This window comes from Stegodyphus dumicola, chromosome 4, assembly GCF_044657685.1.
Source record: "Stegodyphus dumicola isolate Sdum_Otavi_A_Nest chromosome 4, ASM4465768v1".
In the NCBI taxonomy this organism is placed as follows: domain Eukaryota; kingdom Metazoa; phylum Arthropoda; class Arachnida; order Araneae; family Eresidae; genus Stegodyphus; species Stegodyphus dumicola.
The window spans coordinates 214,709,485-214,736,463 of record NC_140771.1 but is presented as its reverse complement, the minus strand read 5'-3'; the positions used below and the strand labels follow the sequence as shown (position 1 = coordinate 214,736,463).

General features: G+C 33.1%; 1 protein-coding gene and 1 long non-coding RNA gene across 2 annotated transcripts in view; one reads left to right on the top strand and one right to left on the bottom strand.

Annotated features, from left to right (window-relative positions):
• Positions 1-26,979, bottom strand: part of LOC118189736 (alkaline phosphatase-like) — an 818,836-nt gene that overhangs the window by 206,955 nt on the left and 584,902 nt on the right. The window lies entirely within an intron of this gene.
• LOC118189737 (uncharacterized) lies at positions 1,615-25,181 on the top strand. The gene is made up of 3 exons (XR_004758308.2): positions 1,615-1,752; positions 20,160-20,369; positions 25,020-25,181. It is a non-coding gene; the product is annotated as an uncharacterized LOC118189737 (long non-coding RNA).

Below are 26,979 nucleotides of genomic sequence, written 5' to 3'. Positions count from 1 at the left end.
ATCGGCTGCGCATCTGGGCGCATCTGGGGTAGTTAACGCATCGGCTGAGCAAGGCGTATATATACGCCCGCGGCAGTTAAGGGGTTAATGATATGAAACTGGCCTTTTTTGCTATTATTTTACATATAACTGACTGTATTTTCAATATGATTTGCTTGACAAATTTGCTGACCATCTCTTTCATTAAATTTTATTTGTTCTTTTTCTAGTTTTCTATGATAAGACTAGATGTATTATTCAAATTGGAAGAGAATGCCAATGTAAAATTCAAAATAAGTAAAACAGTATAACGCATTGCAGGCCGTAGCATTTTAATTTTTAGCAAAGTCACTTTCAGTTCATATTAAGTTTTTCAAAAGGCCATATTTTTTGTTTTTATATTAATAGACTTGATTAAACAATTAAATGAATTTTTTAATATTAAGTATAGAAAAAAAAAATTAGGTCAAATCAGTTACTTCTGTAAAATACTTATGATTAATTTTCGACAATAAACAAATAAATAAATATATAAATATAAGCTGAAACGTAATTTTGCATTAGATTGTACAGTTTTTTTTTCTTTGGCATTAAAAATAAATGTACCTGAATAGTATTAGATTAGTTTAAAGAAAATTATTTATAATATTTTTTATTACTTTCATTAGTTTGTTAGTCTAGTTTTCAAGGCTGTAATATAAGTCTAGTAAATATAATAAAAATATGTGCTATTTCAAAGGCTTTTAAATTTGGTACACGCAACTTGAAAAGAACTTAAAAAACAGTGCCCTCAGCTTTCAATACAAGCTGTTCGGGATAAATTTGGCATATTTATCATTGATTATATTATTCCGTGGTATTAACACACACTACTCGTCATTTAAAAGTTTGGACCCTTCTTCATTCATATGCAAGATGTCAGAAAGAAATCGATGACTGGAACCCACCTGAATCATGGAAGAGAATAACTTGCATCATGATGATTCGTGCCGGCCATCAAAATAAGGATATTATGACTGCTGCCCAATCCTCCCTGAACACAGTAAAAGCAATCAGGCATGAACTAGAGACTTGCAATGGTGTCTACGAGGATGTAGCAAGAAGAAAGATCCCTAGCAGACGATCTGATAGCTTTCGTACAGCAGAATTCCTCGCAAATCTGCAGGAACAGGTGTTGAAGAACTCTGGCATTGGAATTCGGGCTTTGTCACGTGAAATGAATGTTGCAGCCTCTCTATGAAGCTTGCACTCAATGAAGACCTTCGCTACTACTCATACAAGCGGATTTTCTTTTTCCTTATGAAACTGTCAAATTTATCCCGAACACCCTGTATATGTCCAAATTTGTTGCGTTTAAGTTTTGAAGTCATTAGACAATGAGAGCGCTGTTGGCGAAAGACAGATGAATGATTTTGGTTTGGTTTATGCGGTTGAGGAAAAGCGTCGAGCGCTTTCTGCCTAAAGGGAGGGATGCGTTTGTGGTGAACTTTCTAAGGGAAATTGGCTCGTATAAACACGTTACACAAGGGAAAACCACGAAAACGCCCACGCAGCCAGCCCGTTCGCTGCATTTGAACCTCGGACCGAACTACCAGTGTTCAGGGACTTTATCGCTCGGCCGCTCGTGGGCCCGACAGATGAGTGGATACCTGAAGTTATGAATTCTTGAAGGAGCTGAGTAGTGGAGATGTATCTAAGCAACATGTTAAATAAGTATTATTCACGAATAATTCATCATTATCTTAAAAAATGTGTAAAGCTTGTTGAGAACTGGTAAATATCGCACATTTCATTACTTTTATCAAAAAACATTAAGTTGTACTTTTTATTAGTTTTATTAGGACATGCTATTTTCCGTAAATCAAACGTTGTGTATCCTTTTTACGTCATCACAATTTAAAAGTTGGAATGCTTTTTGACTTTATTATTGCTTTTATTCATTTGTTTTACACATTTATTATTTGTTTTTGCTAGATATCTCAAATCTTTTGTATTATTTAGATTCTAAAAGCAAAAGAGTTTTCTTTTTCAGCAGATCTTTCCTTGAATAAAAGTTGTAATAATTTTGTCTCCTAGTTTCATCAATAAAAAAGCAGTTATCCGTTTGTCAGAATCACTGAGTTGTAAAGCTTCTGTAAAAGCTTTTGCAATTTTTCCTTCTACAGTTTTTTTTTTCTATTTATTTTGTTCTCTTAAAAGCTCTGTGGTTTTTTAAGTGCACTACTTTTAGCATTTGGTAAAATGTCTGACTTCAAATTCAGCTGCACTTTAAATTTCTGATTTCTGTAAGCTAAATTGAGCTAACTATGTTTTGAATGATTTCCGTTATCTAGCAAGTTTGTTTGTTTGCTGCTTACTGGCGATGTCTTCATTCCTCAACTATTTTTAGTAAATAGAATCGAATAATTCAACGCAAAGTATTTGTGTGTTTGATTAATTAAATGCAACAAAGCGCAGGAAGGCTATCTGCTAATGGAAAAAGATGCCTTCTTGGTAGACTTCGAAGAAAGCATGAAGAAAATAGAACATTAGATCATTCATCTGAACTAAATTAGGTGTTTGATTTGAAAACAGAGTACCTTGTACAAGTATACATGCACAGTAGCTGTTCCCGTCAATGTAGGATCTATACCCTTTGCTAAAGTGTTTTGTTATATGTCTCAGAGAAATTATTAAAACTAGCTTACGGCGAAATGTAGAAGTGGGTCCCGTTACCAATTCGTCAGCTAATCTCTTTTTGGTTAATTTGATTACGGCAGAGTACTGGAGGGCAATGTGTCTAAGAAGACGGACGCTTCCGTGGAGGAATTTCTAAGGGAAACTGACTCGTACACACGTTACACAGTTTTTAAAGCGCCGAAAATTCTGACAGAAAGTTTGCATTTGTTGAATAGAGCCTATTGTCAACTTGTGTTTCATCTACAGGAATATATAGGAATAAACTTTAAATTAATAGCGAGAACGGCTTGCTCGCAGCTGTGTAGACTGCAGTTTCACGTGCTCCCGCTTGTATTGTTGTAAGTGTCGTTTAAAAACAAAAGTCGATTTCAATTGTATAGCACAAGTTTCAGCAACATACCGCGAACACAGTGCTGCAAATCTTTAGTTTCTACGACCATTATTTCAGCAAATACTTAGTTTTTATTGTTCTCGTGAAACGCGGCCGATATTCCTTTGTTTGTGAAAGTGGTTAAGCGAAGCCATATTCAGCTCAACTAATTAAGTTTTTCCTGGATTATAACTTATTTACAAGACTATCAACGCTGAAATCGTACTCAAGAGGTAGGCTCTTAAACACTTTATCTTCGTTGAAAATTTCTTCCCCGTCCCTTCTTCTGAGGAGTTTATTTTAATTATTTTACATCATTTAACGTGCAAGTGTGTTCCATTTCCCCCGTCACCTTCTACAGAGAGTTTTTTTTTCCCACATACCAGTTGGGAGGCGACCTTGAACTGTATCTGTATGCCCACGACAGTGCTCTATTGTTACAGCTCTAATAAGAACAGCGCCCTTTTAATGCTCACGGCTTCCTCAGTTTCATCGGCGGAGCATTTTTGCCCAATTTCAACAACTGTATTTTAAATCTTTAACCAAAGTTCTAAAAGGATAAAAGCACTGAATGAAACGGGGTTAAATACTGCATCTTCACAGATCATCACATTATCAGTTTGATACCATGCGCTTATCTTTTAGTTAATTAATTATTGAATTACTATTTTTATTCACTTGTAAGCAGAACTCTGCACAGTTTACCAGTTTTCACGGTTTATTTTTTAACTCCTGCAGTCTAGTACTTTGAGAAAAAATATACTTTTTTCTAAAATTCATTTTAATATTATTTTATTTTCATTACAATTATTCTTATTATTATTATCTGGTATTTAGAATCGTATGTACATGTGTTAATGTAACTAGTGTGTCTTTTCATACTTATTTATACTCCCCTTTCCTATCACATTGTGTTTTGTGTGTTTTGCCTAACTCTGAAAAGTTTTTACATACTGTTGTATGTGTTTTCTAATTATAATACTGATTACTTAACACTCACTTGCAGAAATACCTGTCTGAATAAGGTTTAGAACTCCTCTTAACGACTTAATACAATGTACGTCTGACAACTCACAGTTATCTAATTAATTAACCTTTAGTTAAGACTTGACATAATATAGTATTACCAACAGATAATTCTGTATTTTTATTTAATTTGAGTTTCTTTCTTTATATATATATTCGTTTTCCTAAGAAACATTGGAACTGCATAACACCTGAATTTATAATTATTTTTGTCAGAATTTATGCGAGTAATAGCATTTATTCTAATAAGCAATTATTCACTACTATTTACTTATTTATTTATTTTTGTTAACTTCATGTACTAGTAATTTTCTGCTATGCTTATGAATAATTTCTGATTTTTGTCATTTTTGTTTTATGTGAGCTATGAAATTGTAAACTATTATCGATGGCTTCTAAAGATAGGTCTTCCTCACCATCATTATTAAACATCTCCCATTCTTTAACTAGCAATTCTGAAAATGCTGACTCCTCCAGATTGAATGATATTCTACGAATTACTGATAAAATTAAAGATATTCTAAACATCGGAAAAAATAGAAAACTTAATACCCAAGAACATAAAGAGATTTCTGTCCATTTAACAGCTCTTCGTCAAATAGTGGCAGACCAAGAACTTACTCTAACGAAGCACGAAGGTACAATTTCGGAACTGAGAGAGCAACTGTCTCTTCAGCATTCAAATACTACAGTTATCACTGAAGTGAAGGAACATTTGCAGCAACAACAACACGAAGTTAAAAAATTATTCGAAACAAAGTTTCTAGAACAAACCCCAAATTCCTACGCCGTTGCTGCTGCTAAAAACATTTCTTTGAAACAGACTCCAAAAAGTCAATTCAGAGATCATATTCTACTCCTGAAACCTAAAGATTCAGAGAGAACATCTGAAGATATCAGACACCAACTAAGTTCGACACTTAATCCACAAAAACTGGGTATTCATATCAATAATATTCGTACTACTAAGTCTAATGAGCTCTTAATCGGTGTCGAAAAGAAAGCAGACTTAGAACAATTACATCGCTCAATCGTTGAAAATTGACAACTACAAGCCTCCGTAACTGTTCGTACTTCAAAACCCAAAAGTACCAAACTCATAGTGTTTAATGTACCATCTTCAGTGGCTGCTGATGATATCAAATCGGCTTTTCTGAAAATTACATCAAATAAGAATCTTGATATTTCGTGTTCTCCAGTTCACCGATCTGAAAATACAAATAATTGGATTGTAGAAATTTCTTCAGATTCTAGTGACTGTTTTACTTCGTCAAGAGTCTTCATTGGATTCAACTCGTGTTCCTTCCGTCCCTACATTTCACTTCCCCGTTGCGTTCATTGCCAGGGTCTTGGACATAATAGTCGAAGCTGTCAAAATCCTCCCTGCTGTTCCAGCTGCGCAAAACAACATTCCCATAGAGAGTGTACCTCAAACGTAAAACTCTGTGTAAATTGTGTGCGAAGTAACCAAGAAACTGGTTCTTCGTTACCAACTGATCACGGTGCTCATGAAAGAACATGCCAGACGTACAGGAGTCAGCTCAACAAATTATTGTACCCGGACAAAGCCACAACCTCACATGTTGCCATCATCCATAACTAATAATTCTTCAGTTGATATTAACATGCAAGAGCGCAATTTAAAGAATAACGCTTCAACTCAAGATTATAACGTGGACAGTGATGTACAAAATATTCTACCCCCAGCCTTGCTAAAAAACTCGATTCCATTTTCTTCAATTCGTTTTCTCCAAATCAACTTACAAAGAGCAAAAACGGCTTCTGATCATCTAGCAGAATTCTTAACTCATAACCATAAAGACTTTGTTTTAATCCAAGAACCCTATTGTATCGAAGGGAAAGTAAGTAGCATTCCAACGTCTTGGAATGTCTTTCAATATTCTCCTCAGTCGCCCAATCAACATCCCAGAGCAGCTATCATCAGTTTTAATCATAGCTGGCACCCAATTCTAATTACAGCCAAAAGAGACCTAGTTACAATCAGTCTTAATAGTTCCAACTCTCAACTTCTTATTTGAAGTATTTATGCATCTCCCTCCGAGGATATTTCTCCTTTGCTTCATGATTTAGAATCCATCTTGTTTTCCTTCCGAAGTCCACACATAATTTGTGGAGATTTCAACTCACACAACCAGCTTTGGGGCTACAATTCCACAAGTCCAAGAGGAAAGTCCCTTGAGGAATTCTTCAATTCGCATAATCTTGTCATCCATTACCAAGCCTCGGATTTACCTTCTTTCGAAACAATGTATGGGAGAGGGTGGCCAAATCTCGTAGTTACTTCCCATCACCTAATTAATTCGATTTCAAATCGCAAAATTGAAGAAGACAACTCTCACTCAGATCATAAATATATTACTTTTGAAATCAAAGAGGACTCAGAATCAGTTTTAATGAAACTAATAATTTTAAAATTACTAAAAAGAAAGAAAAGAACTTTATTAAGCAAATTCAACAATCCGCATTTCCAATGACTTCTTCCTTCCAACTAAGTGCAACAAAAGAAGATCTAAATAAAGCTACAGAAGATTTTATAAAAAAAATCCAAGAAATATGTGAAAATACCTTTCCAATACGATCTGCAAAACCTTACTTTAATATAAATTGGTGGACTAAAGAGTTACGCGCTCAAAAGCATAAGGCGAGAGCATTGAAACGGAAAATGAAATCGATTACTGACGATGAATTAAGACACCAAGCCTGGCTCAAATTCAAAAAAGAAAATTCAAACTACAAAAAGATGATTCTTGAATCTAAATTAAAAAGCTGGCACAAATATTGTTCAAACAATAAAGAAATTTATGGCACCTTATACAAGATCGCCAGTAGTAAAATATTTAAACCGTCACAAATCCAACTTCCCTCAAATTTGCTTTCAAGTTCTGCTGAAATTCAGGATGCCACTCTCTCAACCCTAAATGAGATTCTTGACTCTGTCTTTCTAAAAGATGATCCAGCTGAAGATTCGCCTACTCAAACCAGAATCCGTAACTGCGATGACATTCCACAAACAGACAACGATATTACAAGAAATAAAGCAAATAATTAAAAACCTAACTTTAAAAAAGGCACCCGGCCCAGATGGCATCGATAATCACATTATAAAATTAATCAAACCCATCCTGACATAATCTGTAGTTTTTGCAATCGATGTATAGAACTCTCTACCTTTCCTGATTGCCTGAAAATTGGTAATATAATACTCTTCAATAAGAAGAATAAAAGCTCCGATGAACCTAAATCTTATCGTCCGATAAATCTTCTCCCAGCCCTGGGAAAAGTTTTGGAAAGATGTCTTATTGGTCGTCTAAAATTTCATGTTTACAGCAAAAACTTAATAAGCAATAACCAGTTTGGATTTCGAAGCCTACATTCAACAAGTCATGCAATTAATGCAGCTCTTGAACAAGTCAGAAACAATAAAATCAACCAACTTCATTCTGCAATAATATGTCTCGACTTAAAATCAGCTTTTGATTCTTTATGGTGGCCAGCAGTTTTACAAGCGCTGCGTTTCTTTAAGTGCCCTCAAAATTTATTTCTAATTATTCAAGATTACTTCAGAAACAGAAAAAGTATGATTCTTTACAACAACACTGAAATTGTGCGTAATCAAGTCCGAGGATGTCCTCAGGGGTCTTGCATGAGTGCAGATCTCTGGAATATCAGCTTCAACAACATCATTGCCTATCCATGGCCAGATCACTCAAAAATTGTAGCTTTTGCAGATGATGTAGCTTTTATTACAAGTGGCCGTACCAGAGACATTTTACAGAATAATTGCAACGAAACACTCCAGTTATTTAACCAACTTTGCCAAATTCAAAAACTACAAATTTCACATAGTAAGTCCCAAGTCTTAGTGATCCATAAACCAGGACAAAATATAACTAAAGCTTTAGCTCTAAAAATTGACAATCAAAAGATCAAATCTGTGAACACAATCAAGTACCTCGGTTTAACAATCGACAAGAAATTCTCCTGGATTCCTCATCTACAAAATATTAAACTTCGTACAACATCAATAGCTAACTGCCTACGACGTATGCATGGATATAACTGGGGCTTAAACCCGCATATAACACGTATTCTTCTAAAAACAGTCATCTCAAAAATGGTAAATTACGGAGCCGGAATTTGGGCACAACCAATGACAGTAAGAAAGATTAAATGTTTAAATTCAATTCAAAGGCATTTTACTCTTTGCATTACTCGGGCGTATCGCACAACTTCAAATATAGCACTTGATACTCTAGCTGGTACTCTTCCGTTATCAATCAGTGCAGAAATGGAATGCACCTATACGAAAGTTCTCCAACTTAACCAAGCCGCAGAATTCAACAACCAAACCTTTTGGCCATCCAACTATGAAAAGAAAATTAACCCCAATCTTATCCATCCAGCGCTTCGCTTCAGCAAAATAATATTCACCACGTCTGAAGAAAATTCAAGTTCATCTCCAATTGCTTATACTGATGGATCAAAAATTGAAGGAAAAGTTGGTTCCGCAGTCTTTTTTCAAATTACCCCCTCAAATATCATCAAATGGAAAGGCCATCTCCATAATAATAATAGTGTTTTCCAGGCGGAATTGTCAGCTATAAAAGCAGCGATTGAAATAGCCATTCTCAAACATCTCAACGAATTTAGCATAAAATCTGATTCTCAAGCAGCTATTCTAGCTATTAAAAGCCCTTACCTTGTTCTCCATTGATATCCGACATAAATTCTCTTCTTGGAAAAATCCCAAACTACAAAATTCAAATCTCATGGATCAAAGGACATAGTGGCCATTTTGGTAATGATCAGGCAGATGAATTAGCCAAAGAAGCAGCTATTAATCAAGATGGTACTGAAATCATCATTCCGTGGCCTCGCTCGAATTTCAAGTACCAACTAAAACAACTTGCTTCAAAATCTTGGCAAGATTTGTGGAACAATGCTCCACAGGGAAGACGCACATATAACTTGATGCCCAATGTAAGCTTAGCATCTCTGAACTCGAATCCTTCCCTAAATTACTTTATAACAGGACATGGACCCTTCCCCACATATTTCTACGCAAGAAATTTGGCAAACTCTGACATATGCATATGTGGGGAACAGGGAACTCCTGATCACTACGTTTTCTCATGCCCCTTAACTGAGGATATTCACATAAAATTCCCAAGAACTGACCTCCTGGCATTCCAAAGATTTTTAATTAAAGATAAACATCAATATCCAAAGTTTCAGAAAATTATGCAACGACTCTCTTCCTACGGCGTAGATCTCTGTCAAGTGTAAATCCACATACAGTTTAAACTTAGTGAACTTTTACATGCTGTAATTATGGACAAAATGGATCCGCTCGTGAACTGAACTTTATAAACTGCAATAAACCAATATATCTGAAATAACCCATGGACACCTACCTCTTTAGCATTATTATAACAATTCATTTAACATTGTGTTGCCAGTACTAATTATAATTATCTCATTATGTTTATTTGTTTATTAATTATGTTTATCTCCTATTTTGTTGCACTAAATCAGATGTTCAATTTATCTTGTGAATCTCAAATTGTATTCCTACTATTTTGTAATCTACTTATGCCCTACACCATTATTTTTAATAAATACTGGATGCGGGGCGTACTGTGGAATTGCACGATGTACCATAATAGGCAAACTTTAGACCTTTTGAAAAACTTCAGTTTATGCAAATTCTTATAAAACTTGCAATTACCCCCCCCCCTTTTTTTTTTCAAAGAGTTAGTATGGGAAGGCATTACCAGTTGACCTATGGTACATCGCTGGTGTCCCCCATACTTTTACCTTTACCTTACCTTTACCTTTAAATTAATAGCTTTTTTTGAGCGTATGAATCAGCTTTATTTTTTTGCTTAAATCTGCTTAAAGGTCAGAAAGAGCGAATTGCATTTTCACTGAAACACCGAGAAAGTATTTTTGATAAAACAATAAAGTTATTGTAAAACAGTGCACATAAAATTGAAAACGAATTTACTAATTAGAGGTACATAATGTGAAAAAAACTGCCAATATAGAAATTAAGGAGGTTAGAATAGGTATTTTAAGTTCTTTGATACAAATCTAACAATATTTGGCGATGTAGCACTCGTTTGGAGATTTTACCAAATTTTATATTTTCAACACAACGTTTTCTGTTTAAGATCAGTTTTATCACAGAGTTTCCCACGGGGGTTAAAATATGAGTTTTATATTGGAAGATCTTTCTTGTGAGATCTCTTCCTATTAATCTTTTTCAAGACACTTCTTACATCTGTAAAGCAATACTCCACGGTAATTTGAAAACTCCGGTAAGCGTTCTGCCTTTATAATTACTTTTAATAAAAATTAAACTCTGATGTTTCTGATATAAATTTGAGTTTACAGTTGTTTCGTCCTTTTCCCTAAAGGCAGAAATTTCCCTTCCAAAAACTTTTACCAACGTAGTCTTTCATAATATCTGAGCCCACCAGCAGCCAAGCGATAAAATCGGTAAACACTGGTAGTTCGTTCCGATTTCGAATTCCAAAGAACGGGCTGGCTGTATGGGCGCTTTCGTGGTTTTCCCATGTCTAACACGAGACAGTTTCCCTTAGAAAATACTCCTCGAGAGCATTCCCTAACATTAGGCAGATAGTCCTCGTGGCTTTGCCGTAATTAAATAAACCAAACCAAAACTTTCCTAATCTCTATTCTACGAGAATATTTTTAAAGCACTTCAAGATTTGCTAAAACCAAAAATAGTTATTTAAAACAAAAAGCGGTATATTTCCGTTTTGCCTGCGTAGATGATAAAGTCGCCAATAATGGTACAGCTGATGCCAAACAGAATATCCTCGATGGTAACATTTAACGCCTCATTTTCAATACAAGTCGCAGCCATTTCTAATCAGATTGATTGTTTCTTTCAATATTAGTACGCAATTACTTAGAAGTTTTACCAGATAGTTCAATTTTATGCCCATTCGCGGTAATTAAATCTATTAGTATGCAATCACATCGCTCATCCGAAAGCGAAAATATAGAAAACGCAAAGTCAAGGGTCAAATTCATCAATTCTAATTGAGCATTGTGATTTTACAGAATTCTGAGTAAGCTATTCGTACAAATTGAAATAACTCTTGCATTCAAACTTGTATTCCAAATTAAGATTTAACTTGAAATTAATGTAGGTAAGTACCGAGAGAATTAGATTTTTGTAGCGTAGTTTACGTCAGATGAGATCACTTGGGGTCACGTGATATGAACCGGCGACTCAGGATGTTGAACCATAAAAGCATAGTAAATTCTTAAATTAATGTCTTTTTACAAATTTATTGCCTTTATTTATTGGCTTTTTACAAAATTTTAAAGGATATTAAAATGTTTATGCCTTCAAAATAAAAAAATTCTTAGAACTAACATTTGTTAACGTTTTTTATGTGTCGCCAATAACGTCTACTTGGCGAGATTTGCGCCGGCGAAATGGATTGGATTAATCAGTTATGGCAAAGCACACGAGGGCTATCTGCCTTAAGGGAGGGATGCCTTCGTGGAGGACTTTCTAGGGGAAACTGGCTCGTATACACGTTACACATGGGGAAAACCACGAAAACGCCCATGCAGCCAGCCTGTTCGCGTGATTCGAACCTCGGACCGAACTACCAGTGTTCAGCGTCTTTACCGCTCGGCCGCTGGTGGGCCCCCAGGCGAAATGGAAAAGTACCCAAAAATAATTACAGAAAAAAGACCAACAGCTACATTTATCTTTAAATTATACTTAAATAAATTAAATTTAGCTTAACTTTTGTATAGAAAATATTTCTTTTTTTCTGGAATATTTATTAAAATTAGAGAGGATGCAACTCGTTTAATTCTAGTTATCCTTCAATTAATATAAGGTAAATTAAGATTACATACGGATAATTGATTCATATTTTTAATTTGTTATTACTTAAGCAGCTTTTAATTACCGCATTTGCCGGCGTATAGGAAGCACCTCCTTTTTTATACACAGTTTTGAAGGATAAAACGTTATTACTGATCATTATAATTTCGTCAATTTCTTATCATTTTTTCAATTGGGAGCGGCCCGAAATGCCTCTGCAGCACTGTTTCCATGTTCTTTAGCACACGGAAACAGCTTGTATGCTATGTTACAGCAATGCCGACGTTGTTTTCAAGGCATAACTTGACAATAAATTTAAGAAATTTAACAGTAGAAATTTCACACACTTAAACGTCGTTCACAAAAATTGAAAAGTTTAAACGAACACAGCTGTGACCGTTGATGACAGCGCATACGCATTCCCTGAACTCTAAGTAACTGCAATATCCCCACACCCCGCAAGGAAACAGGAAAAAATCGCATAATTCCGAATAGAGGAAATTTCCAGAAATGAATGTAAATCAAAAACTGAGTATCGACGTATAAAACGCACCCCATTTTTCAGACCTAATTTCAAAGAAAAAAAGTGCGTCTTATACGCCTGCAAATACGGTATAACAAAAACAATATACTTCTATTTATCGTTTATTAGCTACTCATTATCTAAATTTTTGAACTTTATAATGTGGAGGCTAATTATTCAGTTTTATAATAACCTCATACAATTTTCAAGATATAGTTACATGGTACTAATTTTTCTATACTTTTAATGCATTTTGTCTGTTTAATTTAAAAGTATTTTCTTGCAACGTCCACTACGTGTGGTAAGTAAAATTGGAAAGTGGTCCAACTTATCACACCTTCTACTAAATTTTTTAAATAATTTGTCAAGGCATCAAAATATTCATACTCATATTCCACTATCCTCACCGGTAAATATATTTAGTTAACGTTATTATCGGGTTGTCCGGAAAATAATGCAGATGTTTGCTATTGTTTATCTTTCCTGTACATTTTTAACAACAGAAATACAGTCAAAAGTCGTTAATCCGGACTCGTCGGGACTTCGGCGATTCCGGATTATCGATTTTTCCGGATTATAGATCATCAGTTTAAATCTCGTAAGATGGCATGCAGAAATTCTAAAATTAAAAATATGAAACCGTAATTTATAAAATAAAGAACAATTATGATCTAAAGGGTATCAAAATTTGCAAAAAGAAAAAGCTTAATATTTATTTGTTTACTTTATTAAACATTTCTTTCAATGTAAGTTGTTTAAGTTTTGCTTCATTTCATGTGATAATACTTTCTCTTTAATTCTATTAAACAGACATAATTTCTTGTTCAGTTACAAAGTTACGCTGTTCAAGTCCTATAATTGCTGTGTCGAGAACACCGACTAATTTGTCAATCGAAATTTTTTCGTTTTCAATAACCTCTGTTACTTTCTTCGCTATCGAAAGCGAATTATAATGACGAGGAACTTGTTTTAAATCATATCAAAGACGGAGCATATCGAGATGAAATACTACTTTTGGTAAGGAATTATAAGCCAAATAAAATAAAAACATCTGCGCTGAAGATAAAGATAGTGTTGACAGATCAACTTCCAATTCATTACGCGCCCGCCGCGCGGCGATCCCCCCGCCGAGCAGCGTGAAATTGATAAACAGATTTCGGATTTCAAAACATACTTTCGCTTTAGATCCTTTACATATTAACAAATATATATTGGAAATTCTATTTGATATAATCGAAAGTTTAAGCTTACTTTTATAAAATTGCTCTTACAGTCTGCAAAAAATAATAAGCCGGATCCAATTCGAAAATTAAGGAACAACGCAATCATCAACATTAACTGAAATAGATAATTAGATAATTTTAGCTTATACGTCCATTATAATAAAACGCGCACGCGAAAACGTATTCTGCACTTCCGCAAACTCATGTGCGCAGTTGTAAAGGGTCTTACGCGCACGCGTAAACGCCTATCCGCATGTGTCAACGCGGCGCATGCGCAGAAAGTTTTTAGTTTTGAGGTCCGGATTATAGATCATTCCGAATTATGGGTGTCCGAATTAACGACTTTTGACTGTATTTTGAATTGCACTGGTTTATATACCATTTTGAAGCTCTATTTCCGCTCTATATTTCTATAATAACCATTTCGTTCCAAAATTATTTTTAAAAATATTTACTAGGTGTTTTTATTTAAATGTCAAAACAGGATTTTCTGCAAATTTACTTTTATGAGTACAAGCTAGGCCACAGCGAAGCACAAACGGCTCGAAATGTCAGCGAAGTATGGGGGTGAGAAAAGTGTTAATGAATCTACAGTTCAACGGTGCAAAAGTTTCATCGTTGAGAATTTGACCTGGAAGATCAAGAGCGTCGTCGAAGCTCTTCAGCTGTTGATTACGATGATTTGAAGACTTAAGTTGAAACAAACCCCGTGCACAACTGTTCGAGAGCTTGCGGAGAAGGCTTAGCGTAAGCGAAACAACGATTTCTGATTATTTGAATCGTATAGGAAAGTCAAAGAAGCTCGATAAGTGGGTGTCTCACAAATTGAAGCGAAAATAAAAAAATCGCCGTTTTGAAGTGTCGTCTGCTCTTCTTCTCCGCAACAAAAACGATCCTGTTCTTGATCGAATTGTTACGCGCGATGAAAAGTGGATTCTGTCTAACAACTGGCGACATTCGGCTCAATGGTCAGACACCACAACACTTTCCATAGCCAAATTTGAACCAAAAGAAAATTATGGTGACTGTTTGGTGGTCTGCGGCCGGTCTCATCAGCCACAGCTTCCTAAATCTGGGTGAAACGATTACGGCAGATAAGTACTGTCAGCGAATCAATAAAATTCATCAAAAATTGCAACGCATGTGCCCGGCATTGGTCAACAGAAAGCGGCCAGTTCTTCATGGCGATGCTCGGTCGCACGTCGTGCAACTGACCTTACAGAAAATTGAACGAATTGGAATACGAGACTCTCCCTCTTTCTGACCTCTCGCCAACCGATTACCAGTTTTTCAAACATCTGGATAACATTCTACAGAAGAAATGCTTCAGAAACCAAGATAAGGTCGAAAACGCTTTTGACAACTTTATCGCGTCCAGAACTCCAGAAATTTATTCTACCGGCATAAATAAACTTATATCTCTTTGGCAAAAATGCATTGATTCGGCTGGTGCTTACTTTGATTAATAAAATTGTGTTTGAGTGGATTTATGATACTTTGAAGATATAGGTTTAAAACCTGTGTTATTTTCCGGACAACCTAATATTTAGACGGAATATAATAATCATTTTCTTCTTATTCGAAGTTAAACAAGTAAGACATTTTATCCAGCTTATTTACGAGTAACCTATCGATATTTGCTTCCTTCATATGATGTATATAATTCATCATCATTGAATTTAAGTGAAGTAAGGAACTCTCGTAATAATAACTGTCGAAGAAGCTCAAAATTATAAGATGCTGTACATGAAATCTATGAATATTTTTAACATATTAAAGACAAGATGTGAAAAGTTAAATTTTGTAAGGAATTATAGCATGTATCGATGCATTTATTCTTCGTGTAAGTTAGCTTATCCATCTGGTAAGTGAAAAATAGAATCGCGTTCAAATGTGCAATTAATTTTTCATAAAAGTCTACTGAGTCTATATATGTGTCCGTGTTTTTAGACAATAATTTTCTTGCGAAAATAAAGGTAAATTGTCACAACCGGATTTTTCTGCAAAAGTGTAGGATTTAGCAAAACAGGTTATTAGAATTTTATAATTTGCAAACGATTTAATATCTCTTATGCATAGAAAATTGAAAATAGGAAAACTCTCTCAAATACGCAGTTTTAATGAAATTTCAAATTGTTATAATATATTATTTTTAATTACATCAGAAATAGTTTTACATATCTTAGCAACCATGAGGTTATTAGGAGAGTAGTTACGGTTACAATTTCATCGATGTTTTAAAACTACGATCATTCAGTGATCTTGTCAGATGTTCTAGTTAAAATAGGTAAAATTCAGCCCTAGGTTTACATTAAGGATTTGCACAGTCTAAAGGACATGTTCATAGATCTGTGCCAGGTTGTCAAGAATAAGGTATAGCATTTTGTGAGAAATATATCCTTTAACTATGAAAGATAAAAAGCTAGATTCTTATGTATTACATTTATGGTAATACATTTCGCTTAATTTATTCCCTTATTCTCCTTTTATGTTCATTCGGAAAGCGAAAATATTTGCACTAAGAATCTGTTTTCGGATGTCATATTTCAGTCATAATTTCAAGTGTATTTATGTGATTAATTTTAACTCTTGTTTAAATGCATGGGCTGCATGAATAAATTGAATTAATGATCTACTATATAATAATGATCTACTATATAATACCTGTAAAGTATGCTCCTTTCTTTTCCAACACATATTCACACTATATTTCCTTCGACAGAATATATACTGCAATGATACTAATACTAATATATTAATACTGCAATGATACTATATATTTACATTTTTATTTTCAACTGCTTATACTTACTGAACTGGCTTAGAAAAAAATCCAGAGCTCTACATTTCTTTAAATTTCAACAGAAATTACAAAAGAAATTTATCTTTAGTATTTGCTGCAACTCAAGATCTCGGTTTAAAATTCTTTAATGTCATATTTCTTAAAACATATGCAGAGTTTTATTCCAAACACTCAATTATTTTCTATTAATTATTTTCTGTCTTTCTGTTATAAGTTGATATCAGCGGAATGTAGACTAAGTTTAAACCGAACACGAAGATTTCATTTCATTTGTTGCAGTGGCAACATTTAGTGTTCGATGAAACCATTAGCAGCCGAACATTAAAAATTTAAAAAAATGCATTCATAAACTGAAGATTATATTTTTGGAGTCTTATAGTTAAAATAAAAATGTGTGATTTATGTAAAACTCATAAAATAAAATACCATTTCATAATTAGTATAAGGTTGTCGCTAACTAGCTAACTCTTGATAAAGTATTCCAACATTATTTTATTTGGACCATCACAAATAAACTGGTCTGTACTGAAATTTCAGTTAGGATTTATAAGTAAAATAAAACACATTTATTGCTATAGCTCCTCAATCTTAGACCTCAAAACTAAGAAAAAATTAACAAAAGTTATCCACTGCCGAAACATAAACCGAAAATTTACTCAATAATTCAACTAAAAATAAGAACTAATCTCTGGATGTTATAAGCTAATTCTTACCGGATTGTTAAGAACTCTTAAACCGCAGCTAACATTCGGCTGCTAATGGTTTCATCGAACACTAAATGTTGCCACTGCAACAAATGAAATAAAATCTTCGTGTTCGGTTTAAACTTAGTCTACATTCCGCTGATATCAACTTAATAGCAGAAAGACAGAAAATAATTAATAGAAAATAATTAATAGAAAATAATTTAGTGTTTGGAATAAAACTCTGCATATGTTTTAAGAAACATGACATTAAAGAATTTTAAACCGAGATCTTGAATTTCAGCAAATACTAAAGATAAATTTCTTTTGTAATTTCTGTTGAAATTTAAAGAAATGTAGAGCTCTGGATATTTTCTAAGCCAGTTCAGTAAGTATAAGCCGTTGAAAATAAAAATGTAAATATGTAGTATCATTGCAGTATATATTCTGTCGAAGGAAATATAGTGTGAATATGTGTTGGAAAAGAAAGAAGCATACTTTACAGGTATTATTGTCAGGAACTACTACAGATTCAAGAACATTCAGACTGACAAGCATGAGTCTTAGAAGTGGCAAATTGCAGCGTTTTATGTTAACAAATTTAAAAGATGCCATATTTCGTACTGATCCGTTGCTCTAAAACCATATTATGACTCACGAACATGATGCTCGAAAATCACAAATTAATTTGGCGAAGCGTTTCCTTGATTCCATTCAAAATCTACCACATAAACACTTGCGTCTTTGCTTTGAAAGCTGATATAATTATTCATCGCTCGTGACTGTATTTATAAGTAATGTATCCCATCCCCTAACGTGTTAGAGGCCACAAAAATCAGTTCGATGCATAACAGTCTACCCTCCTCTGGCCCATTCAAATTCACAGTTCTCGACTTTTCCTGGAAAAGTTCACATCGAACCAAATTGAATCGTCTTTCGACGGTCGATTGTAACTATGGGATGGGAAAGCGGGGAATGGGAGGGAAGTTCGGAATGGATGCTTCGGAACTGTGAAGTGACAAATTGCTGGGGAGGATGTCTTCCTACGAAGCAACAAAAGAAACCTAATTCCACGCTTTCTGTCGCCATCACCCGCCTCTTCACGGCCAACCTCACCCACCACTACTGGAAAACTAGCTTCGAACGCGGGTGTTAATTTAGAGGCGGTGTTTCTCAGTGGGGAGGGGGAGCTTAGTTCTCGATAGTCTGCAATGCGGGAGCAAAGGGGTAAAAGGATTCTTCTCTGGGACAAGGGTGGCTGCGATTCAATCTATCTAAAGTTCGATCGAGGGAGTAGACAGTTCCAGAAAGCGCTGCCAAAGAATGAATAAGATATTTGTTTTCCATAAAACTATATTTTTAACGCATTTTTGAAGTGTTACTTTACCTAATGCAAATAGAAAAGTAAACTCCAAGAAAAGCGAAGAATATTGATTTTCCATAAAATTAGGAAAATGTGTTTGGAATGCATTTAAAAGATATTATTGTAAAATTTATGGCATTATATATATATAAGGATTTTTACTGTTATAAGTTGTATTTTATTTAATTGTGATAATAAACATAAGATACTAAATTCAGTGGAATTCCGTATTTAGAAAATTTTATACATTCAATTTTTTGTTCAAGATGCGACTGGTGCGAAGATTGGTATTTAATCATTAGTACAGTATTGCTTATATTATTAATCATATTAAAGCATAACTTTGTGCCTTTTCGGAATAAAAATTTTCGTGGTAATTTATTTTGTACAAAAATTTGAGGCAATAATTATTTTTAATTTAAAAATTGCTTATTTATCATTTTTATATTTCACATTTGCTTTCATATTTGACTTGATTTTCATTATTTGTTATATTAACTGTTTTACTTACTATTGCTTTATTTATATTTTCATCTTTCTTGCACGATCTTCCGTAGATTATTTTTAAATTAAAAATTAACCCTTACTTTACATTATAGCTCTAAAATCAATTACATATAGTAAATTACATATAGTAAATTGCTATTTGTATGTGCATGAACCTCTCAAAGTTGCATTCATTCAAATTTCGAAACTTTAATTTTTGTTTTTAAGAAGAACGGAAGAGAAGTCATTTGTTTCTCTGACATTTCATGTATATTTTCGTTAAGAATAGTTAAAATGTTTTGAGTTTGAATTATTAAAGAGTATTAATGTAATTTCCTTACATAGAAGAACATTTCTGGAAACCTAAACCTTTTTAAATATCTATATTATAACACTCTAAAACGAGGAACTTCAAAGCAATATATTTATTGAAATGCAACAAGACAACGGATTCTATTTTTAAAACATAGCGTTTTGAAAGTGAGAGAAGAAGCTTCTAGAACAAATAATCTGTAGAAAGAAATTCAAAAGGTTATTTTCTCTTGAGTTTTCAAAAATAAAATGGCTAAAAGCAATCTTCTGTCTAACAAAGTAATATCAGAATTGTTTCCAAGAATATAAGTTCAAAACTGGCGAAAAAAGTGGAGAAAGCATTGATGATATTAATCACAGTACAATGATGATTATATTACTATTTCTCAGATATGGATAAGTAATTCAGATACTGAGAAGGAATGTTTTTCAGGGAGTATCGAACAGGTAATTAGCTATAAACTTTCTTATAGGTGTTTAGCTTTCAAAGAGTTATGCAAAACTAGAAAATAGAATTTATTGAGTTATAATATTAAACAAACACCTCTTTCTTTTGAGAAAGTGAATTTTCTTTTCAAAGCTAATAATTAAACATTAGAGCTATAGCTATTTGTCTATATTTTATAATAACAAAATGATAAGAATAAATATTGAATAATGTTCCTGTGCTATCAAATGCAAGAATATAAATAAAAAAAAAAAAATGACAGAAAGAAAGGCTAAATAAATGACAGAAAAATAAATGACAGAAAGAAAGGCTGTTATTGTCTTAGAGCACTAATGCAATTAATGTAATATTTTCTCTCTCGTTCTAGCATGCCTTCGTCGTGTAACAGTTAGAGCACTAGGAGCGTATTCGAGAGGCCCAGGTTCGAGTCCCATTTTCCACACCTTCTGTTTCAAAATAAACTACTATCTCTACAAATGTCGCCCAAACTAGAAGCTGATGGACCTTCGTCACCTCCACGATTTGGCTACTGGGTGCCCTAATCATCAGTTGTCCTTTAAAAGGAGAAATATATAAGGTATTTTCTCCCTCCTTTCAGCATGCTCTCATAGTGTAATGGTCCCGGAAAGGGAAATACTCATTTTCTAAGTCTCCTGATTCAAAAAATGACTTTGTACCACAACCACATCGTTCATAATAGATTATACAGCAACATCCCTTGAACAAAATAGAAAGAAAAAAGGAGTTTCACATCATTTAGTTTTACGACGAGGGCATCTAGAAAAAAAAAAAAAAAAAAAAAATTGGTATCCTTGAAGGAGCAAGGCTACCATTTTGTTTTACTCAACCTCCCACCTCCGAAAAGTTGATGTTTGTCTCATTTACCTCAAAGTTGGCTTTTAAATTGTTCTCACAGCTAAAGAAAGTTATTTTTTACTTTTAGATATTTAAGTCCTTATAATACAGAGTTATTTTCCATAATTATAGTTTGCAGGTTTTACAGTTTTTATTCATTATTTATTTCTTACGTAACCGCTACTTAATTTTAGAAACAATTTTTAAAAATATTAATTTTTTTAATATAAATTTCAGAATTCAGGAGCACAAAGTGTCGTACTGCAGCATATAACCCTCCTGATTTGCTAATAATTTTTGCAGACTTAAAGAGAAGATTAATACAGTGACAATACAGTAAAAAAGTATTTTAATTGTGTCAAACGGTTATATATACATATAAATTATCATATGCATACAAAATTTCATATGTGTTATAAAAAAATTCTTTTTTAAAAATATTAATTAATACTTATTAAAGCTATAATATTTCAGTTAAGCATCTAATCAAATTTTAGTCAGAACAAAAATGATAGTTTTTTTCTAAAAACATAATCTATTCCAAGTTATTCCAAATTTTCCAATAATTAAATCAGTATTATTTACTTGTTTCCATTTCTGTAACTTTTAACATGGATGGCATGAAAACCCTTTTCATATTCCAAATCTGGTGCAATTAAAAGTGCTTACTTTAAAATCCTGGTTAACTGAACTCAAGCCTAATCAAACCAGAGGAGAAACTTAACATTGAACCAATATGAATCCAAAAACATTCATCTTCACTTCTGTTTTATATAAAATGTCGGCTGTATTTGTAGGGATATTACTATTTTCAGTAATCAGTTATTTAAAATTTTAGCTTTATTATCCCTTCTTCTTTTCGCTTCCTTCCAGAATGCAAATAGGTATGAGAGTTTTAAATAAATAAACAAATAAGATGAGGGTTTGGGATTAGAAGACGAAGAATGGTCCTGCCTTTCGAGACCACCTTAACAGGCTTCGCTTGTAATTCTTCGGTTTTACTTTACTCATTTAAGTTGTTGCGCCGGTGACACGTTTTCAGTCAGATTTGAGTTAAATCACTTTTGTACTACTAAGCTTAGTTCGAATTTGAATTTGGCTATTACTTTAAGGTACATCGCCACAAGTGGTGGTCAATATGTAAGCACGAGACGTATATTTTATGTTAAAATTCTGATTTTTAAAAAAAGTCTGATGTGTACACCACATGAGTTCCATGTACGGAACATTAAATTATTCGCATTTTTTCCTGCATTTCATTTACACTTATTCCTCAAATTTCATTAGAGATATATCTTTCATTCTATTAATTCAGTTCTCGCTTCGCGGCGAGGCAAAAATACGTAAAAACTTTAAATAGATTCATTAAAAATTGAAAGATATAGAAAAACATAAAACACCAAATACAGTTAAAATGATTGAAAAAACAATTTTTACAATTAAAATTACAGCTTCTACGCAAAAACAAGCAGTTCAGCCAGCAGGCAAGAAGTCAGATTTTTTGGCGCACAAAACTAAGAGCTTCGTTTTGGTTCCTCTTGGCAAAACGACACTGAAGATGCATAAAGACTTAGCTCACTATTCTACTGCGTTTCAAATGTAAACAAATATGGCTGCTATGATAATAAAAAAAAAATTAAGCTTAACAGCACTTAGACAACTTTAATTTTTTAATAATTCTAAAACTATTTCATGCAGATTAACTAAAGGCATAAAAGCCTTAACCAGAAGATAAGAAAAACGTTATTCACTTATTTATAAAGCAAAAAGTGCACGATTTACCAAAATATGAGAATAAAAAATTTACCTGAGCCGAGAAAGAGAGTGGATATATATATTGTACTTTTGGTGCGGCTGATTGCAGCCAAAAAAGGAGGTGCACAACTGAATGTTATAACAGTCCTATATACAAAATTTAAACGTTCTGCGGCTACTCGTTTTGAGTTATGGGAGATACATCCATACATACATATATACGTACGTACAGACGACACGAAAATGTGTCTTTTGAATCCATTTAAAATCAGTTTTATAATTCATTTAGGGGGAAAAATCTTTTTAAAATTATATTTCATAATAAAAACATCAATAGTTAACAAATTGAGGTATCGTAAGCAAGTATATAAGAAGACATTTCTTATAGGCCAAACTTTTTGGCCCTACAGACATTTCCTTTATAGTCGGTTAAGATCATTAGCATAGCTATTTGGATATCGTTAGGTAGCCACTTGTATTTCATTAATATGAAATTGTTGACCTCATGAAGAAAAAGGTTTTCCACATTTTTTTCTCGTGACATATTGTTCCTCTAAGGTTTACACGGTTTGGAATTTGGACCACTGGACCTTACTTCCAAACCACTCGTGCGTTGCCAATAAGCTGAAATAAGCTCCAGCATTCGATGGAATATTACAATTTTATAAACTGCTATAACCGCTGCTTTTTTTAATATAAATGCTGTGGATGATCTTTTTGCTATCAATATTCGACAAAATGCAATAGAAACAAAAATGAAATTAAGTGAAAGATAATCAAAATGCAAGGAAAAATACTAAATTTGAAAATAATAGAAACATATACATTAAATAGAAATATATAGCAGCTTCATATTTCTGGGATACATATAAATACAGAAATTACTATTCGCATCTAAAGAAAATTTATTCTGTCTGCATATGAGCATTTCATTATTTAGGTTGTACAAATGTTTCAAACGGATCTCTTAGAAAAGAATAGTTGTTCTTATTTCATACAAATATCTGTAATAATTTTAAATAAGAAGAATATTATAAATCTCTATCCGCCTGCTCCATTTACCTTTTTCTGTAAACATCTTTAGTAGTTTATGCAGAAGATCATTCCAACAATTTCAAATTCCGCGATTGTCTGCTGTTGTGTTTTAATGAGAGCGAAACAAGACTGACATCCTAGCGATAGTCTTATCTGTAATGAGTACCAGGTCATATTTCGGGATTTTGCTTGTTACTATACATTTCAGATATTTTGAATGAAACGATGCGGAAACGAACACTTCAAATCGGAACAATATACTATTGGGAAGTCATTAGTTTAGATGAAAGATTGTTGTTTAGGAATCAAAAGATGTTTCCAATCTGTAATCTTCAGGCATAAATAATTTCATACCTGGAGTAAATATCTGTCTTCTGGAATGATTTCAGTAAAAATTAATTTATTTTGATTGGTGCATATACCAATGCTCTTTTGTGATATATTGTGTGTGTGTGTATGTATTTCTTAGCAGTTGTTATTATTCCACTGCGAACAAACATTACAGATCTCTGCAGCGTTGAAAAGAACGTGGTAAAAGTATCGGAAAAGAACTTTGAGAAACATGCTAAATAGGTATGTAAAAATTTCAGTCACGAAATTTGCCACTAATAGTAATTAGTCATACTGCCATTAAACATGCTTAATAAATATAAATTGGCAAACATAGGTTTGCAGGTTATGAACCCCAAAATAAGTCACGTATAAGTACAAAACGTGATAATCACCCAAAATGTGTTGAGCAAAAACAGCATTACCACAAAGTTGAGGGTGCAAATGACTCGTTGACAAAGTGTAAATTTCGTTCAAGCAAGTAAGCTTAGATCAAGGGTTTCCAGACTATGAGTAGCAAGAACATTGTTAAATATTTTCTGTTTTCCTATATGAACAATAATTTATATAAATGTTAATTATTTTTAGTCCAAAGGGGATTTTGTCCCTGAGGGACTGTTCTTTTCGTATTACGTTTTTGCGTCGTATCATTCTGAATGTCCGTTTCACTTTTCAAACTATGGCCACCAAATATTATCGCCTTGTATTATATTTGAAGAAATTAAATAATGAAGAATCTGCGTAAACGTTTGTATATTTCTCGCATTGTGATAAAACAACGATATCTAGAGACATCAAATTTTAATTGACGTAGTCCTCCCCTCAAATATAGGCATCTGGAAGCCCAAATTTGAAATTTCGATTTTTTTTTGTTATCGATTTCCTGTTTTGTAAAACTTTAATGAATTTTTGATTAACAAACTCAAGGATTTCAAAGCGAGCAATGGCAACGTTGTACAGAAAAAACATTTTTATCTCCAGCGCCTGAGACTGTGTATCGGAAATTCTAAAGATAGGCTCAATTTAAAATTATTTTGCGATATTGCTGTTGAACTGAATTTTATGGCTTAAGTGCGAAGAACATGTTGTTTAATGAATAAGGGTAACCTACAAAATGTTAAAAATTGTCCCTTTGGTCGTAATTTAAAATCTGAAATCTTTCAGATTTTTTTTATAATTGCATTTATTTATATATTACTCTTTCATTATTTAAGAACTTTTGTCTAATAGTTTTTAATCAAGATTATTGCAGGCATCCAACGGGCTGTGACAAAGGAGCTCGCAAGCCTCTTAGTTGAAGATTTCCCTGCTTGATTCCAATACCTCCAGAAACGTTGGCAGTTGTTTATAGATAGCCAAGGGGACTACTTTGATAGCATCTAGGACCATTATTTGGTAAATGTAATTTTCTACTTTTTACGACATTTGTCCTGGAAGTTTTCTGTCAAAGGATGTATGTTAGTTAAAAATAAAAACTTTTAAAGACTTTACTAACTCCTCATTCTTATTCAACTGTACCTTTACTACATTTTTCAATAATTCCTATTCCATTTTAGTTTGACAAAGAACTCAAACTCAGTTTATTACTAAAATAAAAACTTTTACGATGATTAGCAGCTACAGTTTCGCTTCATCCGACCGGAAACATTATCTGCCTGATGATTTAAATGTAAGGTATAAAACATAATGAATATTTCACGAACAAAATATATTATATAATGGCTTATATGGGATTTTATCGGTGAAATTAAAACATAAAAAGGAAATTAAAGCATAAAATTAAATAACATAAAAGTAACTATTAACCATATTATTAAAAGGTAGATTTTAGATCACAAGAGACTAAGAAATGAAGGAAATTAAAAAAAAAAAAAAAAAAAAAAAAAACAGTATTATTTTTCTCGATTAAAAATTTTACACCAGCTATTGCTGTATTTTTGATTATGCTTCAAAGTTTTGTTTGACTCCATATCCATATGCCGGCATTAACTAGGAATATTACTCTTAAGTGCTTTGATAAAAATAAATCGGCATAAAGTTTATGATAATTCATTGAAACTGACAACATACATATTGGAGCGCCTTTACTTTTTTCCAAGTTTAATAAAATTCAAGTATTTAGTGAATATTGTGGAAAAGGAAAAAATGGAATTTCTCCATTAAATTTAAATATTCGAATATAACAGGATTTTACATAAGAGGATGAAAATTTTAATAAAAGTTAATGATTATTTTCGCAAACGTTATAAACATTGTTTTACAAGTTAAAATTAACATGCCGTCTGCAATGCTTTAATGCTGCCTGAAAAAGTCAGAAAACTGTTTTTACACATACAAGGCTATGAAATTTAATCTTTCTCATAAGAAGATTTTTGCATTTAGAGCAAAAGTTCATTGCGAAATATTTTCTTAGTCCAAAGGGGTAATTTGCCCAGAAGAACTATTAATTTCGTTTTGGCATTTTGCGTCGTTTCACTATAAATGTCGGTTCACTTTTCTAATTGTTGCTACCAAATATTATCGCCCTGTATAATATTTAAAGAAATTAAGTAATGAAGAATCTGCATAAATCGATGGATGTCCCTCGCATTGTGATAAAAACAACGGTACTTAAACCCTCAAATTTTGAATAACGTACTTTTCCACCCGAATATAGGCATCTGGAAGACCAAATTTGGAATTTGTTTTATTATCTATTGTATGTTTTGTAAAACTTTAACGCATTTTTAATTAACAAACTCAACGATTTTCATTTTTCAAATATTTTATTATCAGTTTATTTGAGTTTTAACTTTTGAATCTTCTGTAATGATTCCGCCATTAACTAGGCAACTGCTTGGTACATCGGCTTCACTCTTTAGTGCCTATTTTTTGGCCCGCCGATATACTGGGGCACTGTATCAGGAATTAACAGATTGAAATATATAATATACAAAATTAACTTCTTATTTGAAGGTCTAATGACATGCTTATAGGGTAATTTATAACGATTACTAGCAGCTTTGCTGCCAGCCTTCGTCTGGCTTTTAAATGTACAGGGAAAATGGCTGAAGGAAATACCAAACGTTAAATTAAAAAACTGCGTAGAATTTTACTCTGCAGAACAACTTCATAAAAACGTTATTACGTATAACAAAATTACAATGAAATAAGCAATATCCCTTAATACAAATATTAATTATCCTAATAAATAAATTAACCAACTTCCCTTT